This window comes from Rhinolophus sinicus, linkage group LG09 (genome assembly GCF_036562045.2).
Source record: "Rhinolophus sinicus isolate RSC01 linkage group LG09, ASM3656204v1, whole genome shotgun sequence".
Classification (NCBI taxonomy): domain Eukaryota; kingdom Metazoa; phylum Chordata; class Mammalia; order Chiroptera; family Rhinolophidae; genus Rhinolophus; species Rhinolophus sinicus.
In genome coordinates, this window is record NC_133758.1 from 12,634,191 (window position 1) to 12,641,256 (window position 7,066).

General features: G+C 47.6%; 1 long non-coding RNA gene across 1 annotated transcript; it reads right to left on the bottom strand.

Annotated features, from left to right (window-relative positions):
- On the bottom strand, nucleotides 1–7,066 carry LOC141573132 (uncharacterized). The gene is made up of 3 exons (XR_012498728.1): nucleotides 6,063–7,066; nucleotides 4,160–4,378; nucleotides 1–1,981 (listed from the first exon to the last, which is right to left on the bottom strand). It is a non-coding gene; the product is annotated as an uncharacterized LOC141573132 (long non-coding RNA).

Here is a 7,066-nt window from a genome sequence, read left to right on the forward strand (position 1 = left end):
AGCTCCTTGCTCCTAACTCCGAAGGCTGTCGGTTCGATTCCCACATGGGCCTGTGGGCTCTCAACCACAAGGTTGCCAGTTTAATTCCTCGAGTCCCGCAAGGGATGGTGGGCTGCGCCCCCTGCAACTAGCAATGACAGCTGGACCTGGAGCTGAGCTGCGCCCTCCACAACTAAGACTGAAAGGACAACAACTTGACTTGGAAAGAAATCCTGGAAATACACATTGTTCCCCAATAAAGTCCTGTTCCATTCCCCAATTAGAAAAAAAAAAGAAAGAAAGAAAATATAACTTTAACCAAAAAAAAAAGAGTCCCTGTGACATGATGGGTAGGACCAGCAAAGGGAAATATCATTGCCCCCAAGAAACAGGTCCCACATTGACCCTCACAACTGAAAACACAAAACGAGGAATCGCTTGTCTTGTGTACACAGTCCTTCTAGTCTCCAAGCTGTGTGTCCAGGCTGAGTCCCATTTGGCCTTTGTAGTTGGGCCACCTGTATCGGCTGTCCCTTCGTGGCCCTCTAGTTGTTTCATCCCACAGGCCTGCCTGGCGCTGGTCAGCTGTAACCGCGCCACAGCGTAGAGGACCATCCAAACAACAGAGCATGTCGGAAACCTGCATACAACACAGGAGAGGCTGTGGGAGCAAACAAGAAAGACTCCTTTTGGCAGAGCCCTGCTGCAACCTGCCCCTTAGTAGACCTGAGGCTGAGAAGTGGAGACTGGGCCCTAACGTGCAGGGAGAAGAGCACAGAGCCTCCCTTCTGTGTCTCTGAGCAGACAGTGGAGCCGGAGTGAGGGCGGGGGAAGCAAAGTCACACCACCACCGCTGCTTCTACTGCCTTTTTCAAAATGCATTGCAAAAACAATAGACTTCATGGATGAAATGCACTCCGCTCCTGTGCCAAGGCTGGTTGTGTCAGCTCGCAGAGCGCAGGGAACAGTGTTCTTGGGGGGTAATTTCGCATTTTCACATCTTCAATGACAGCAATCTTCTGAACAGTGAACAGCAGTTTCACTATTCCTCTTTAACGGCTTCTTTCACACACCTCCTCTTTCACAGTGGAAAATATTGTCTCAGAGAGCCTCTGGAAATGCCTTATTAGAAACGTAAAGTTTTGAAAGGTGTTATGTGTTGAATCATGTCCTTTGCTTTCCTGCAAATTCCTATGTTGAAGTCCTTACCCCGTACCTCAGAGCACGAACTTATTTGGAAAGAAGGTCCTTACAAAAATAATTAGTTAAGATGACGTCATACTGGAGTTGGGTGGGCCTCTAGTCTAATAGGACTGGTGTCTTTATGAAAGGGGGACACTTGCACACAGATATATACACAGGAAGGATGCCATGTGAGGATGGAGGCAGAGGTCAGGGTGACGCAGCAGAAACCATGGAACATCAGCCATCCCGGCACACGTCCAGGAGCCAGAGGAGACACATGCAACAGATTCTCCTTCAGAGTCCTCAGAAGGACCCAACCCTGCCGACACCTTGATCTTGGACTTCTAGCCTCCAGAACGGTGAGAGAATAAATACCTACTGTTTAAGACCCCATTTGTGGCACTTTGTTGCAGCAGCCCTAGGAAGCTAATTCAAAAGGCTTTGACACGTGGATGAAAGGTAAAGGACAAGTTAAAGAAAACTTTCCAGTGCCATTGAATGGATTAGATGGATTCTGGGTGTTGAGAGGGGCTGAAGAGCATGTAATTCAAGGGAACAAAATATTTCACCTGCCAAAAATGTATTCTCTCACTGGAGACCCGAGATATGCATTCAGGGGTCAAGGCTTAGGGCCGTAACCAAATTCCCACTCTCACATCCTTTTTTAAAAATGGCGTCATGAACGTGGTGATCTCAAGTCTCGCAGTACCGGTTCCTTGTTCCTTCCTACATGTGGGCTAAATTACCTGGCCCAGGAACCAATGGTCCCAGGAACAGCCTGGCAGGCGTTCCTCGCTCCCGTTCTCCTCAGAGACATCTGCAGAGAAGGGAGAGTTCAAGTGCATTTAGTATGTCTAGTGATGTCCTATCACCCCAGGTAACCCACTGGTCGCTGGTACTGAGCCTTCTCTGTGGAGCAGCAAGTAAAGGATTAGGGCACAGAAGGGAGAGCCCACAGAGCTCGCTGCAGGAGGGGGGACAGAGCACGATGTTCCTATAGCCAAGCGGCAGGTCTCAAGTGGAGTGAAGCTGCCCCATGGGCCATAGACTCTGTTCTGTCCTCGAGCACCTTTGTTCTCAGAGCCTGTAATTTACTGCCCTCTATTCTTTGTTTGAGCGCTGATCAAGAGCAAAAGGCCCAGGAATCAGTGGGCTTTGGTTCAAACCCTTCTCTTCTCTGTCAGTTACTAGCTGTGTGACCTTGGGCAAGTTAGTTAACCTCTCTGCATCTCATTTTCCTCAACTATATTATGGAAATAATAGCAGTGGCTTTGGGTTGGGTTGAGTAAAATACTCCATCTAAAGGGATTCACACATCTTCAGGTACATGGTAGGTCCTCAATCCACATTAACTCCTTAACAGGCTCACTTCCACACCTGATAAAAATGTGGCCATGCTCCCCTCCCTTCTGGAAAACGTCCCCCATGGTGCTTAAACAAGCCCACTCCCGTATTCACAGCAGCAGGTAAAAGTCCTCTTTTTAGACCAGAGCAGCTCACGTTAGAAGTTGATCATTAGATACTGATTACACTCATGTCTCCTAGTGGGAGGAAAGGAGACGGCATTTCCCTCTCCCTACGTCTAAGGCACAGGCACAGGTCCCTGCAGATCTACAGACTAGAGAAGGAGGTAGCTAGTTCCGCTCCACGAGCAGAGAGAGCGTTTGTACACGTTAACAAGATATGGCACAAAAGTAACGTCAGTAAGCTGGACGACCAGAGCCACTGGGAAACTGTATTCTCAGAGCTATTTTGCATCTGAATTGGGGAGGAGTAGAGTAACTGAAAACAGATCAAATGGTGTTCCTGAATCCTGAGCTCATAGGCAGCCAGCACACCTCGGCCCCATGGCCAGACTCCGCCTGGATTCTATGGAGCACATGTCTGCCTCTCACTGTTGAGTCAGGAAATGGTAAGTACTTACATTAGCATACGTATTAAAGAAATAGACATGGAGCGCTTGTAAACTCTATTAAAAGACTTTTTAAAGATATCAACTCTCTTTGTCTGATCTGCAGTTGCCATTATTCAAGTTTTCTTTGTTTTTTACATGAAGTCATAGGCATCTGTTTTCAAATACCAAAGCAAAAACAGTTTCAGTCATCTTTTTCCCCCTTTGGGTAGTAGAATTGTGAGATGTTTTCTTTTTCTTTGGTTCGTTTCTTGTCCTTCAGCTTCCATTAGTCTCTCCAAGTTTGCTGAATTGAGAATGTGTGTTGCTTCCTTTAAAGGACTTTTGGACAGCTGTTTTAGATTCGCAGCAATATTGAGCAAAGATGCAGAGATTTCCTGCCTCAGATACATATGCCCTGCCTCCATGCGTGTATAGTCTCCGCATTATCAACATCCTGCACCAGAGTGGTATGTATGTTACTTGATAAACCTACATCTACATATCATTATCACGGAAAGTCCATAGTTCACGGTGCAGTTCACTCGTGGTGTTGTGCATTCTATAGGTTTGGACAAAAGTATAATGACATGTACCCACCTTTACAGTGTCATATGGAGTAGTTTTACTGATCAAAAAAATTCTCTCTATTGGTATTGTGTTTTTAATGTCAAATTCTACTTGTTCATTGCTGCTATCTTGGAAAACTGTTGTTGTATATTTACCTTGTATCCTGCAACCCTGCTACTACCACTGATTAGTTCCAGTGTTTCTTTTATAATGAGAAAAAATCCATTTTTAACAGTTGCTTGAGATTGGTCTTTTGAGATGGAGACGATTAGGCCCACATTCTCCTACCTTTCTGATAATTAAGGTAAAGAGAGCCCCAGCGTTAATGTGATTGCTAGGTAGTCCCAAGAAGAGCTGGTTCTAGAACCTCACAGGTGAATGGGAGGTGAAGATAGAAAAGAAAGAAGAGTGTGAAGTGGTGGAGGGAGGACAGGAGGGGGGGAAGCTGTATTCATCAGGACTACACAAGGTTGCTCTAGCAAAGAGACTCAACAGTAGACTGTTTTAAGGAACAAAGAAGTTTCTGTCACTCACATGTGACTGGTTGCAGCCTTCTGTATCTCTTACAGCATTGTCAAGGATGGGTCCCTGCCATGGCAGTTCCAGGCTGCAGGAAGAAGGAAGAGCGTCCCAGGTGGTGGCACTTCTGCTCGTCTTCTATTGGTGGGAGTTTGGTCGCATGGCTCTACCTGCCAGCGGGGCTGGGAGATGGCATCAGGCTGGTCAAAGGTGTGCCCAGCTACTAAGTGTCTGCTGTTATGAACAAAAGAGAAAATGGTTGTTGGTGGACAAATAGCAGTCTCTCTTACAAAAAGGGAAAGGGTGACAGGATGGGGGCAGGGGCAGTGGTTAGAGCGCAAGACAGAAATGAGAATGGAGACGAAGAGAGAATTCTAAGTGGAAGAAAAACCTCTATCAGTCGAGCGAAAGCCCTGAGGTTAGATTCTGAGCAGTCCCTGCAGCATCGCAGCACAGGCTGGTTGTTATGTTGGGGTTCGGGGCGGGGTGTCTGTGGCCTCAGTGGGAGAGGAGGCCCTATTTTATTGAACCAGCCTTGCCAGCCTGCACTTCAGCTCCATCATGCGGCTTCTGCTTGCGAATTTCTGTTTCAGACTTTTAAAACTGTTTTTCTTTTGCTCCCTCTGGTTTGACCGCACTGGTTAAATCATTTGGCCAGACAACTTGGACAGAAACAGTAACTGGACAGGAAGGAGGGCAAAGGCTGTCCCCCACTGACCTGAAAAAACACAGACCATATCCTTCCCTGTATACGGTAGTTTAACTTTTTCAAAAGGTTCTTACAGATGTTGTCTCATTTCCTTCTTATGACAAAACTGCAAGGCAGGAAGAGCCAGTGTTAATACTCAGTAGTGGTGAGGGCACAGCTGCTGGGGTCTCATGCCTGACTGGAATCCCAGCTCTGCCACTGGTGAGCTGTGTGACCTTGAGGAACTCACTCAACTCCTCTGAGCCTCTGTTGTGCAGGGTGGCCTGCAGGGTCTCAGCTCCCGCTCCCCACATAAGAACGCAGGACATGGTGAGGCCAAAATGGAACACCCACGGAGCCATAGATGGGGGAGTCATACCACTATAGTCTCACTGGAGGCTGGATTCACACGACGTGCGACCTACTGTCCGCTTTTCTGCAAACCGACCGGCAACTCTCCTCGACTCGACTCCCCAGCACAGCCGCGGCAGTTATACTAGTGGCCAATGGCTCACTGGTTACAGCTGACAGCCAACTAGCCATAGCTGACGGCCATCTACTACCCGAGCCAGCACCTTCCCACATGAGGCCGAGAGCCTGGAAACTGCTTTCTGGGGCTCTGTCCCCACAGCCTCATTTCTGAGCTCAATTACGAAATGGGGATATTGATTGTATTGACTTCAAAAAATTGTTTAGTACCTACCTCAAAGGGTTGCTGTAAGGATTAAATGAGATAATCCTGTCTGCTCATGGTAAGCACTTTACAGATGGGGAAACTGAGGCTCGAGTCTAGTGGCTTGTTGAACGATTCAAAAACTGGGTCTTCTAACTTCCCATTTTATCCCTCAAGCCATAGATTTTGTGGGCTCAAACAAGACAGGCAAGTGGCTCGCTGGGTGATATGAAAGTTAATTTAAGATTAGGAAACAGCACAGACGAGGTAGATTAGAGAAGGAAATTCAAGGAGTGCCGATGGCTGCAACACAGAAAAGAGCCCAGAGGGGAACGAGAGAAAAGGAACAGAGATGAACAAAAGGGCTGTCGGCGGTACGAAGGCCCTGAACTTCTCATTTTCCAGAAAAGGAAACTGAGGCATGAGGCAGTCACATGCAACTCCAGCAGCTGGAGCAGCAGAAATCTGGAAGGAGTCACTTTATGTTGGAGAACGTTCTCGTTCTTGGGAGAGCTGCCGACGAGCCGTCTGCGTCTGCTGCAGCCTCCTGGGCTCACCGTGATCTGTTCAGGAAGAATTCCAGAATCTTGCCACTGGCTACACACAGCTGCAGTCGGATCGGCACGGCCAGTTGAGGGAGGGAAGCACACATCACAATCTGTTCTCCTCTCTTCTGTTTCACTTTAATCCCTCTAGGAACGGGAGACAGATGACCTTTCAATAATCTGAAATCCCAATAAAAAGAACCTGTCTCTGAAAAGTACACAGTGTTTGGGAAGGCTTTAGTATGCAGGAGACTTGAAAGATTTTCAGCAGCCTTCCAGTGTCTCTGTGTGCTTTGGAGACAGTGATGGGAGTAAGATTAGCTGAATAAAAGGTCACTACTACAAGAGTTGTTTTTAGCTAAATAAATTTGACAGAGCAGGGTGGAAGGCTCTAGATAGATAGCAAGTTGCTGCTAATATTCCCTGGAGCAGGTGCAACTAGGGTTTTCTTACCACACAGCAGGGGAGGCGACGCTCTTGCACTCCACGCTTGCTTGAATATTTTTTTTCTTCTCAGTTTTTACTCTTTTTTCCTATATTCTTGCTCTCATGTCCTCTGTAATTCGCAGCGAGTTCCACCTGGCTTTGCTTCCATGAACATTTCCACTTACATACTGCGTTGGTGCCTCTCAAACTTGAGCCCACATCCGAATTTTATCTGCAGGGCCTGTTGAAACATTGATTGTCGGCCCCGCCTGATGCAGGAGGGTCTGGATTGGAAACTGAGAATTTGCATCTCTAACCAGTTCCCCGGTGCTACTGCTGCTGGTGGCGGTGGTCTCGGGACCACATTGGGAAGGACTTGCTTAGAGAAACCTCCCTGGGCTCTGCCTTGGCCCATGCCCCCAAACCACCTACTCTGCGCTTCTGTCTCACTGTAGTTCCGGGGAGAGCTTATCATCAATGTTGTAACAATCTATTCAATACCCACAGGGAAACCCAGGAAGCTTCCAGGACAGACTGTGGAAGTCAGTCTGAGAGCCGAGCAATGCCGGAGGGCACCACATCCTGAGCAT